This window comes from Oryctolagus cuniculus, chromosome 1 (assembly GCF_051225735.1).
Source record: "Oryctolagus cuniculus isolate XC-2025 breed Fujian yellow rabbit chromosome 1, ASM5122573v1, whole genome shotgun sequence".
NCBI lineage: Eukaryota > Metazoa > Chordata > Mammalia > Lagomorpha > Leporidae > Oryctolagus > Oryctolagus cuniculus.
In genome coordinates, this window is record NC_142867.1 from 236565558 (window position 1) to 236578037 (window position 12480).

Below are 12480 nucleotides of genomic sequence, written 5' to 3' on the forward strand. Positions count from 1 at the left end.
CTCAGACCTCGGCTGGCGCACTCGAGGGGCCGCAAGAGCCGGAGCCGGGAACTCAGCCAGGCCTCTGCAGGGGGGCAGGAATACAGCCACCTGCGCCGTCACCGGGCCCCGGGGTCTGCACCGGCAGGGAGCTGGGGCTGGGGCCGGAGGTGGGAGCTGAGCTTCGGTGGGGGGCGCGAGCCACCCCCCACGCCTGCCTTCCAACGTGCCGAGCACACACACACCGTGTGCAGCCCTCCTGACTCACGTCCCTGAACTGGAACGTCCCCAGCCAACACTGACTCCCGGCCCACACCCCAGCCCCTGTCGCCCCCATTCTACTTCCCGTCTCCTGTGAGCGCACCCACACAGGACCTGCCCTGTGGCCGCCTCGCGGTCGTCCATGTTGTAGTGGGTGTCAGGACGCCTTCTCTTACAAGGCTCAGTAATAGTCCACTGTGGGGGGGCTGGCGCTGTGGTGCAGTGGGCTACGCCTCCACCTGCAGTGCCGGCATCCCACATGGGCGCCAGTTCGAGTCCCGGCTGCTCCACTTCCAGTCCAGCTCTCTGCTGTGGCCTGGGAAAGCAGTGGAAGATGCCCAAGTCCCTGGGCCCCTGCACCCGCGTGGGAGACCCGGGAGAAGCTCCTGGCCCTGCCTATCAAAGCCTCACACCCAGAGCTCTCCGGTGAGTCCCTGCCGGGGGCAGCGCCGGGTCCCCTTCAGGGCGCTCTCCCACGGTGGACGCTGGAAGCCGTGGCGGGAACTCCATAGCGGGGCAGGGCCAGGTCCCGTAGCCCGGGGTTCTCATCCACCTTCCTCCATGGGCGCACCAGGAGGGACCCAGCAAATGCCCTCCCACCCGAGATACCGCGTGGATGGCGCCTGCTGTGGCCAGTGGGTCAGAGAGGGAGCACGGGACACATGCACACACATGTACTGCACACATGCACGCAGACCACACACGTGCACACGGACACACGTGTGTGCACACGGAGACTACATGCACACAGGCACGGACCATACAGGTGTACACCCGCAGGCCACACACATGTACGTGCACACATGCAGACGACACACGTGTGTGCCCACAGGCACAGTCATGCACACGGCTCCTCCGGGCACGCCATCCGTGCTCACTGCGTGGACTCCAAGTGTCCCGGCCTTGTCCCTTGCGCCAACAAGGACGTTGAGGTTCAGGGTGGCGTCGTCACCCAAGCCCACAGGACAGCAGTGCTGGGACCCACACTCGGGCATTCTGGGCCGTGTGGGCGGGGGAGTGGCCTCTGGGGACCCCCTTGTGTGGCCCTCCCCCTGGGAGGGCAGCCTCCAGAGTCCCACCCATGGCCACACGCAGGGGAGGCCAGGACCACGTCCAGGCACCCGACCAGAAGATGGAAAAAAACACAAGGAATCAATTAAGTCCAGATCAATATTTCTTCATTTTAAAAGTCAATGAACAAAGCCTTGGAACTTTCAAACGTAACAAAGGCAAGACTTGGGAAGGCACAGGGAGCCAACGGCCCAGGACCAGCCCCACCACACCGACGCTGCCGCCCACCGACACGCCAGACCAGGAGAGCAGGTCCCAGCCGCACGTCTCCCATGGGTGCAGTTTCTAGAAGTTTCCCTGACACACAGCGCTCAAGCCCAACTCGCAATGCCACGGCCAGCGCCAGCGAGACTCCAACAGAGGCGCCAGCTCCCGGCTGCGCCCAGCGGGGGTCCTGCGGCTCAGCCTGTCCCCTCAGAGCCAGAGGCTGGACCCCACCCCAGGGTGACAGGGGCAGGAGCCTGGGCCGGCGACCGGGTTCCCATGAGGCCACGGGAGCCGAGTCCTTTGGAGGAAGAGACCAGCGCTGCCCCGCGCAGACGAGGGCACCGCGGAGGGGCCGGGAAGGGCCAGCCGTCCCGAGGGAGCCATCGTGAGGCTGGCTGAGCCGCGTAGGCCGCGGTCATCTCAGGGCAGCCCTGGGCGCCGGGGCCTGGGCGCCCGCCTGCCTGCCCGCCCTGGCTTGGGCGCCCTCCGTCCTTGCAGTAGGGAGGGATCTCGGCCCCGCAGGCAGGAGCTGCTGACCGCCCGGCTGTGGTCAGCGGCCAGCCCTCTGCCCCCCCCACCGCGTCCCCTGTGGCGCCCCGAGGCCTGGAGGCTCGCTGAGGAGCGGACCTGGGGGGGTCAGCCAGAGCTGGTGGGGGCGGCTGCTCCCACGAAGGCTGGGGCTGCCCGCCTCCTATCTCCACCTCGAACCCCCCCAGCCCCCATGGGGGGCACAGCAGCCACCCAGCACGGCCGGCCCCCCATGTGGCTCCGGGCTGGGGTCCCCCACCCAGGAGCAGCCCCTGCCTGCGTGCACTGTCCGCGCCCTGGGTCCGATCGGCCGCAGCCGTCACTCTCACAGCCAGAGCCCCAGCGCTGACGGGTGGGAGTCTGCAAGCTGTGTCCTTGGAAAATTGCTTTGTTTTCCAAAAAAAAAAACCTCCTCCTGGCTCCCTCGCTGACGAAGCAGCCTCCTGGTCACCACGGCTGCGTCGCCCTCCGCGCAGCCCCCGCCCCTGCTGGCGTCCGTGGCCTGCTCCTCCTCCACACGTGGCCTCGGGGTGTGGGTGACGTGGTCGGCAGCACAGTCCGAGGGCTGAGCCCGTGAGGATGGGGCCCTGGCTGTCTCGGGGGGGGGCCTCCAGGGGCTCCTGGGGCTGGGGGAGCTCGGGGGCTGGGGGAGCTCGGGGCACCCCCAGGGCAGCCAGCGCCCACCCGGCTGCTCCTCGTCTCGGAGAAACTCCAGGCCCTCGAAGGAGCAGCCACAGTATCGGCCATGACGCTCGTGCCCTGCCCCACCCCCGCCGCCTCCTGCGCCCCAGCAGAGGGTGGGCGAGGCTTCGAGGCAGAGCTGCCCACCAACTGCACAAGGCGGGGCCTCCAGGGGACCACGCTGGCCGCTGCCCAAGGATGTCCCGCCCTCAGCACCCTGAGTGGCAGCAGAGGAGGGTGTTCCAAGGCCGGACACGCCCACATCCCAAGCCCCACAGGTCCCGGGATAACAAAGGGAGCCACAGCCACAGACCCCTGAGGGGCCAGGATCCTGGAGAGGCGAGGGGACGAGAAGAGCCCACCTTGGTGCCCGCGCTCCAAACTCGGCGGGCGGGTGGGCAGGCGGCCACCCCGGCACGGCTCCCACCCTGCAGGGGGGCAACCAAACTGCCGGCAGCCAGTTTCCACACATTGACCACTTCCAGGTGAATCCAAAAGGCTTTCATGCCAGTGAGGGCCCCTGCTGGCCCCCCATGCCCGGAAGGCACTGGACACAGACGCTGGACCAAGCCTTGGACAGCAGGGCGCCATGAGGCGGTCACCGCCAGGGCCAGGGCCAGGTCGCAGCCAGGGCAGCTGGGGGCGCCTTCCACTTGAAGTCCCTCCCCTGGCTCCAGGCTCCGAAGGCTCCCGGCCACGCATCACTACATCAGACCCCGGGCTGGCCAGCACCCACAAAGGGGAGCCTGTGCCCCCACCGGCTCCCCTGCTCCCTCCTGGGCTGCGTCTCCCTTGAAAATCCCCTCACAGTAAGGCAGGGAGCTTGCCAAGCCGTGTGAGGTCGGGGTCTCTGGGTGAGTCTTGGCACCTGCTCCCCGCGGGCGTCGTGCCAGGAGGCGCAGGGGGACGGGCACAGCTGGCACGTGCGGCCTGGCGCTGCCGCTCCACAGAGGAGAAGCCGGGCTGTCATCTCCCTGCTGCTGGCACGGAGTTTATTTTAAGTAGGATTTAAAAAAAAAATCAAGGAGGGGAATTGGAGCAGGCACTCGTTTAAAATTCTGTCTCCTACCCCCATCAGCCAGGCTACGGCGGGCGGACAGAGCCGACCGCGTCTCGTTACCTAAAACCGGAGAAGTCGGCACTGCTGATTTACAACACGGTCCTCCCAAACACCTGCCCCAGCGCTCAGCCACGGAGACACGGCGTCCCCTCTCCCGGCGCATCCATCCCAGAGGCCACTCTGCACCCCGGACACACGGACCGAGGTCCAGGGCCGGGCTCTGCAGAGGCTGGAGAGCAGGAGACGCCCCACCCCGAAATGGGACAGGTGCCCTGAGCCGGCCCCTGAATGTCCCCCACCCGACCGGCTGCTGCTGGAGGGAACCAGGCAAGGCCCTCGCCCAGCCACCTGCCGGTGCAGCCTGCGAGGCCGGGCCGAGGCTCCCCGCGGCTGTGCCCTGGACACAGCAAATGGTGGCGCAAGAAGCTGGTGCTGTAGCATAGCGGGTAAAGCCACCGCCTGCAGTGCCGGCATCCCATGTGGGCGCTGGTTCGAGTCCCGGCTGCTCCACTTCTGACCCAGCTCTCTGCTGTGGCCTGGGAAAGCAGTGGAAGATGCCCAAGTGCTTGGGCCCTGCACCCGCGTGGGAGACCAGGAAGAAGCTCCTGGCTCCTGGCTTCAGATCGGCCCAGCTCTGGCCATTGCAGCCCTTTGCAGACTAAACCAGTGGATGGAAGACCTCTCTCTCTCTCTCTCTCTCTCTCTTCTCCTTGCCCTAACTCTGCCTCTCAAATAAATAAATAGATCTTTAAAACAAAAATGATGGCCCAAGTGCCTGGGCCCCTGCACCCGTGTGGGAGACCCGGATGGAGCTCCTGGCTCCTAGCTCCAGCCTGGCGCAGCCCGGGCCGATGGGGCCGTCTGGGGAGTGGACTGTGGATACAGGACCTGTGCGTGTGTGACTGCCTTTCAGATGAGTAGTCTTGCAAGAAACGAAGATGGGGGGGGGGGGCGAAGGCGAGCCTGGGACACCGCGGGAGCCTCGCGATGTCACGGCAGAGGCCCAGTGCCACTGGGACCTCTGTGTCACGGGAAATTAGAAACAGACTTGAGGCCCCACGGAGGGCTCCAGTACCCCCGGCTGCCCCCCGGGGTCGACAGGGAACGGCGGGGGAGGGGCTTCGGGCTGACCCTGTGCGTGCAGGTCGGGAAGGGGCTCCGGGCTGACCCTGTGCGTGCAGGTCGGGGAGGGGCTCCGGGCTGACCCTGTGCGTGCAGGTGGGGGAGGGGCTCCGGGCTGACCCTGTGCGCGCAGGTGGGGGAGGGGCTCCGGGCTGACCCTGTGCGCGCAGGTCGGGGAGGGGCTCCGGGCTGACCCTGTGCGTGCAGGTGGGGGAGGGGCTTCGGGCTGACCCTGTGCGCGCAGGTGGGGGAGGGGCTCCGGGCTGACCCTGCACACAGGGACCAGCTCTCGCCGTGCTGCACACGAAGCTGTCTCTCCAGATGGCCTGCAGCTCCAAAAATAAGAAACGGTTTCCCAGCGCCGACAGATAAACCCCACAACCCACGCGCCCCAAAGACAAAACCGCGGTGCGGGGGATGCCAGCTTCACGTGGCCGGCCCATGGCAAGTCACCTGCCACAGCCACGCACAGGCCGGTGCCCGGGAGCTGGCGCCGTGGTGGGAAATCCCCCATGGGAGGCCGTGGGCCTGCTGGAGAAGCGGGGGGGGGGGCCCACTGAGGGTAGGAGACCCCCCGGGCAGGGCCCTGGCGCACACAGACGTGGGGCCAACCAGCGGACCTGGGCCCCCGTTGGGGTGGGGAAGGGCGTGGTCAACGGGCCTGGGTAGGGGGTGCCGGCAGGCAGCCACACGTGACCTGTGCCACGTCTGGGTCCGCACTCCCGCCGACACCGCCATTGGGATCCGCAGCATGAGCCATGCACAGGAGGATGCGGGGGGAATGCCGTCCCCACCTGCGTGAACTGGGCCGTGGGTCCTCCCTGCCCGTGGCCTGGGCCTCCTCTGCTCCCCAGATCTCGCCCCTTGCCCGCAAACCTGAGCTCACGCCACCAACGTTGCAGCCGGCAGGGGGCAGGCGTGGGACCCCTCAGCCCTGCTGTCTCCTGAGCCGGTTCTCTATTTTTATTATTAAAGATGCGTTTGCTTATTTAGAACACAGAGGTATAGAAATGGATGGACGGAGGGAGGGAGGGAAAGGTGGGGAGGGGGAGGGGGAGGGGAGGGGAGGGGGAGGGGAGGGGGAGAGGAGTCTTCCATCTGCCAGTTCATACCCCAAATGCCTGCAACACCCCGAGCTGGCCAGGCTGTAGCCAGGAGCCTGGAGCTCCATCTGGGTCTCCCATACGCTTGGGCCATCTTCCACTGCCTTCCCAGGCCATAGCAGAGAGCTGGATCAGAAGAGGAGCAGCCGGGACTCGAACTGGCGCCCGTATGGGATGCCGGCACTGCAGGAGGTGGCTTTACCCGCTACGCCGCAGCGCCGGCCCCGAGCCAGTTTTTAGGACAAGCCTCTTCACTCCGACCTCCTCCTGGCTCAGCCTCTCCGGCCCTGCCGGACGCCCCCACCAGCGACAGCAGGACCGAGTTTCCCGCTGAGACCTGGCATGACTGGCAGCTACAGCGGAAACACCGCCCTCTCTGGGGCAGCTCCGGGAACCCAGCGCGGCAGCAGTGTCTCCATCACGCGAGAGGGAAAGAACCAAGGCGAACTTGCCCTTGCCCGGGTGAGCCAAGGGTCGGGAACCCCGGCGAGAAGTGGGAGGGGAGAACGTTTGCATGATGAACGCAAAAACAAAAAAAAATCCGACGGCAGGGAAACAGAAACTGTAAATATATATATATATATCCAAGAGGGGCCGGCGCTGCGGTGCAGCAGGAAAAACCTCCACCTGCGGTGCCGCATCCCGGTTCTTGTCCCGGCTGCTCCACTTCCGATCCAGCTCTCTGCTGTGGCCTGGGAAAGCAGTGGAGGATGACCAAGTGCTTGGGCCCCTGCACCCGCGTGGGAGACCCGGAGGAAGCTCCTGGCTCCTGGCTTTGGATCAGCTCAGCTCTAGCCGTTGTGGCTATTTAGGGAGTGAACCAGCAGGTGGAAGACCTCTCTCTCTCTCTACCTCTCTCCCTCTCTCCCTCTCTCCCTCTCTCTCTCTGTTTCTCCCCCTCTCTGCCTCACAAATACATAAATAAATCTTAAAAGAACAAAAGGACTGCATCAGCAGCGGAGAACAGAGGCCTCCCCAGGCGCAGGGGCGCTGTCCCCGCCCTGTGCAGGAGACGCTGAGGACGTCGCCCGGCAGGACCTCACGGCGGGCGGGAACAGTCCCCCGCAATCGCAGGTGGAACCACGCGGACTCTCGGCCGGCTGAGAAATGAGGGACCAGCGGACGTGCAGCCCCGGCCCTAACCAGAGCGCAACGGCACGGGGACGCCCAGCCAAGCCAGAAAGGGCAAAAGCAAAATGAGAAATACGCTCGGAGATTAACCAGACACAGGACACAGGCCCCACCTGAGGGCACGAGGCTCGGGAATGAAGGGTTACGGAGCGAGACCACACACTGCGCGGGAGAAGCACCGAGGTATGAACTACGTTTGGAAATAAATGGATGAAGAACCACAGGCAGGGGCCGGCGCCGCCTGCAGCGCGGGCATCCCACATGGGCGCTGGTTGGAGTCCTGGCTGCTCCACTTCCGATCCAGCTCCTTTTTAATGCACCTGGGAAAGCAGTGGAAGATGCCCAAGTGCTTGGTCCCCTGCACCCGCGGGGGAGACCTGGACGAAGCTCCTGGCTCCTGGCTCTGGATCAGCGCAGCTCCGGCTGTTGCAACTATTTGAGTGGAAGATCTCAAAGATATCTCTCTCCTCCTCCTCCTCCTCCTCCTCCTCCTCTCTCCTTCTCCCTCTCTCTCTCGGTCTCTCTTGGTCTCTCCCTCTCTCTCTCAGTCTCTCTTCCTCTCTCCCTCTCCCTCTCTCCCTCTCTTCCTCTCTCCTTCTCCCTCTCTCTCTCGGTCTCTCTCGGTCTCTCTCAGTCTCTCTTGGTCTCTCCCTCTCTCTCTCGGTCTCTCTCGGTCTTTCAGGGTCCGGGCTGACCGGTCCGGGAAGTGGCGGCCAGTCTGTGTGAACAGAATGATCGCTCGCACTAAGAAAACACCAGGACGCCACAAGACGACGCCCAGAGAACTCTGCGTGGCTGCGGCCGGAGGACACGGACGCCGCCGCGTGCTTGCGTGTCAGCGAGCGGTTAGAACGCCGCCTCCCAGGCCCGCTTCCCACGAGCATGCAAGACTCCCCGAAAGGAACAAACGCAGCGAAACAGCCACGGCCACGCCCCCTCCCGGGAAGCCCGGAGCACGGCTGGCAGCTGCGGTGGGGGTGGGGTCGCCGGGCCCAGGGCCTCCCCGGGGGCCCCTGAGACTGCTCACCCTGACCGGTCCGTCCCCACGCGAGGCAGGAGACACGGCCAGGCTGGTCTCAGACGGGTGTGAAAGCCGCAGCACAGCCAGGGCTGAAGAAGCCTCACGGCGCCTCAGCATTTCCTGCACGTGTGTGCACATGGACACACATGCGCACACGCATGCACGCGGACACACAGGCACACCTGGTGCCCCAGCATTTCCTGCGAGTGCGCGGGGATCCAGTCAGCCGGCCTGGGAGCAGACACACAGAGAGGTCCCAGAGAGGCCGGGGACACCCCGACATGCACACGGGTGCCACACACGTGCACACGCATGGACACACATGCACATACACCACACACGCGTGCACACCAGCACACATGGGCGTACGGGCACTGTGCGTGTACACGGACACACATGTGTACACACAGGCACACGTGTGTCCACATGGGCCCACAGACATGCACACAGAGACACGCCTGCGTGCACACACGCCCAGTAGCACGGGTTTCACAGGAGCGCAGCGCTAACTCCACGGGAAAGGAGGGGACTTTGCAGGGGCGCTGCAGGAGCCACCACCAGAGCCTCACACACGCGTCCCCCCCCCGCCAGCACCCTGCAGCCCCAGCCCAGAGCCCGGCTCCTAGCCTGGGCCCCGGCGACACGGCCGAGGCGGCCTGGGCCGGCGGCAAAGGGCCCGGCTCTCAGGCTGTGCCTGGGCGAGCAGGACTGGGCGGACGCTGCTCGCTCGGGGGGCACCCGGTCCAGAGAAGGAGACGGGGCAGAAGCAAGCATTGTAAACGCCGAGAGCTTCCGCAACTCGGCCGGCACGCACAGCACTGGCTTTGAAAACGGGCGGACGCTCGGGACAGGCAGCCGTGGCCATGCGTGCCAGAGCACTGGTCAGCAGCAGGGGCCGTGGGGCGCGTGGGCCAGGGAGACCGGCGGGGTGGGGCCACGGGGCGTCCAGATGGAGGCTGCAGGGCTGCGGCTGTGTCTGCCCCGGGGCCACGCTTACAGGGAAAGGGACTCCCCTGGCCCCGGGGAAATGAACCCTGACTCCAACCCCAGTGGCTGGGGGCTCCCCAGCTGAGTGAGGCTGCAAGCCCAGGGTGAGGCTGGCCAGGGGCTGGGGGCTTAGATGGGAGACCCCCCACACCCGCCAGCACCCCTGCACCACCCCTCCCCCAGGACACCTGCGTGACCCATGATGCTGAGAGCCCGCCCAGGAGACCCTCACGAGGAGGAGGACTGTGGCTCCCTGCATCCCTCCCTGTTGCTCCACGGGGTGGGCCCAGGAAGCCCCCTCATGGGAGACGGAGACCAGGTGGTGGGCGGGTCAGGCCTTTGCCTCCAGACGTCCGTGCATCCAGCTGGTGAGTTAGGCTCTGGCGAGCCAAGCCCCTGGGGTCCCCAGCAATGCCAGAGGCCTTTTCGGGATGGGGGCGGGGGCGGGAACAAGCGGCCAGTGACAAGACGCCGGTGTCCCACTCCAGTCTGGCCCCTGTGCCCTCTAAGCACCCACAGAGGGGGCAGGAGATGAGCTCACGGCTCCCCAAGCCCCGCGTTCGCCTAACTTCCCGCCACTCCCATGGGCGCTGAGCCCATCCAGCGGAACAGAGACTTAGAGACAAACCGGGAGGGCAGCAGCCTGGAGAGGACCCCCGGGGACGTCTCCCGGGCAGAGGCGAGGACGCTGGGACGTCTTATTTTGCTGTGCCCTTTCTTCCCAGAGCAAGCACCGTGGCTGGAGCGCGCAGCCCTTCCGTTTGCTTTCGGCTTCTGTCTTGAGCGGCACCCTGGGGACGCTTCAGGCCGCTGAGCCGCTCTCTGCAGAGGTGCACCGTGGGGGGCTCAGCGAGACCCCCGCTTTGGAGCAGAGGCAGGGCAGCCTGGGTAGGGGAGGTGCCGGGCCTCGAAGGCAGCCCCCGCCACCTCCAGGCAAGCTCGGGCCAGCAGGGCCCACCCCGGGCAGACCGGACACAGCGCGGGGGAAACATCCACACGGGGGTGCACGTCAGGCACACGCGTGTGAGTGTCCCCAGTGTCAGCCCAGGGCCCCTTCCCCACCCCTGCGGGAGGGAGGCTGGAACCCGGCAGGCTGACAATGGAAAGCTACCCCAGGATCCCCCAGCCTTTAGTGGAGGTCTCGGGGGGCTTGGGGCAAGGCTCAGGGGCTGAGTGGGAGCCCATCTGCCAGGGAGGCTCCACGGAGGTCCAGGCTGGCTCTGGATAACAAAGTCCAGGCCGCTGCCTGGGACCTAGAGCCCCCTCCTGGCCCCCCCGAGGGACGTCAGCAGTGATCCTCCCTTTCTAAGAGCTGCCCCAGGGCCCTGGCTCGGGCCGGGCTCCCATCTGCGGTCCTGCTTCTCACCTGGGAGGGTGGGCAGCCCACGGCCGGGGCCACCCCGCATCTCAGGAAGGCATCCCTGCAGGGGAGCCCACGGGCCCCCTCCGCCTGCGGCCCTGCCTTGGCCGGCACAGACCCTGGCAGGCCCCCTGCCGGGACCCCCCCTGAGGCTCCCATCCTCCCTGGAGCCTCAAACCAGTGTGTCTGGAGCTGCCTCGATGCCCCTCCCCACCCGCCAGCACATCCGGCTCCTGCTCACTCACAGCCCCTTCCATTTGTGCCCTGGCTCCAGGCACCCAGCCCACCAGGCCCAAGCTGTGTGCTCACTCACGTGACCCCCGCCAAGGCCCCAGAGCCTCACTTCCCTACTTGGCCCCCCAAATCAGCAGGTGTCTCCCAGCTGTCAAGGCCCTGCCTGCTCTGTCCAGGCCCAGCACAGCCCTGCTGCTCCCAGCAACCCCCGTCACGCCCCACATCCAGGTCAGCGGGGACGACCCCCGCCCAGGGTGGGGGGAAGGAGAATGAGGGGGGGCCCTGAGAAGGAAGCGGGGACGGGCCGGGTGGGGGAGGGGCGTGGCTGGCTCCTGAAGGCGCTGCGCACGGCACACGTGTGGGCTTCGGGCCCCATTTGCTGGGAAATTCGCAGAGGATGGGGAGCGGTGGTGCCGTTGCCTTGGCAACGCTCTGTCACACTCCAGTGAGGCCCAGCGGCAGAAGCGAGGAGCGCCGAGCTCATCGATTTCCGGCGTCCCGGGGAGAGGCCTCGGCGGGAGAGCGGCTGCCTCCAGGTGCGCCGGCCTCGGTTCCACCTGGAAGACGGCGTGGCGGGGCGCGGGGCGGGGGTGCACGTCTGGCCCCGCTGTGCCAGCCGCACACACGGTGGCACCTGCTGGCTCGGGCAGCTCTGCGCGGAGCCCCAGGAAGGCGCGGAAGCTGGCGGGGTGGGGAGGGGGCAGTGAGGCTGCTGGAGCCGGGGGCTCAGCCCACCCAGGGCCGTCACCCGTCAGCGCAGGGAGGGGCGGGGAGGAGCCCGTAGGTGGGCTCCGCTCTGCCGAGGCCAGAGGTCGAGTGGACACCAGCCCGGTGGACTCGGGAGAAGGTGACGTTAACGCCAGCAACGGGAACCCAGAGGAAGGGGCCGCGAGGAGGAGGAAGCCCACACGGCCCACGCGGTCAGAGCCGGGCACCTGGGGGCCCCTCCCCGCGCTGAGGTCCAGCAGACAGCGTGAAGTCGGCGGTCACAGCCCCGGCGGGCAGAGGAGAGCTCGCAGCCCCTCAGAGAGCCGGCCCTGGACGCACAAGCTGGCATCGCAGAGCCCACGCGTCCACGGTGGGAAACACGGGGAGGGGGCGGGGCCCTGCGTCTGCGCAGAACACAGACCGGCTTTCCCGGAGCCACACGGCACAGCAGCCCCCCACCCCGCAGGGCGTCCTGGGGGCGGCGGGGCGGCGCGAGCTCAGCCTGGCCGCGGGTGTTCGCTCCGCTTTCCCGTTTGTTTCCCGTGAGGGCCCCTCCCCACCTCGCTGAGCCCCGTCCTGGGCCGTACGGGAGCTGGGTGGGGTGCAGCGAGGGGGACTTGCCCGAGGCAGCGCCGGACCCAGCCCAGCCATCTCCTCGGGGCCCCCATCCTGCCTCGGCCACCCTGCTTCCCCTGACCTCGGGCACGAACGGCCACGAGCCGACCACCAGGCTCCACCCGGCCACTCCCAGAGCGCTCTTCCTGTTCTCTTCGCCATCTCCAGGTTTCGTTTTTTCAAAGAGACACAGCAGTGAGTCTGGCATTTAAAACCGGTTTCTATGTGACACAGACACACACTCCTTTCCTCTGCTCACCTCCGCAGAGGCCCGCCCTGGCTGGGGCTGGGCTGAGGCCAGGAGCCAGGAACCCAGTCCCGGAGCCGTCACCTGCTGCCTCCCAGGAAGCCGGAGCTGGGAGCCACAGCCGGCGTCAGACCCCAGGTGCTCTGCCCACCCCAGAATCTGTAA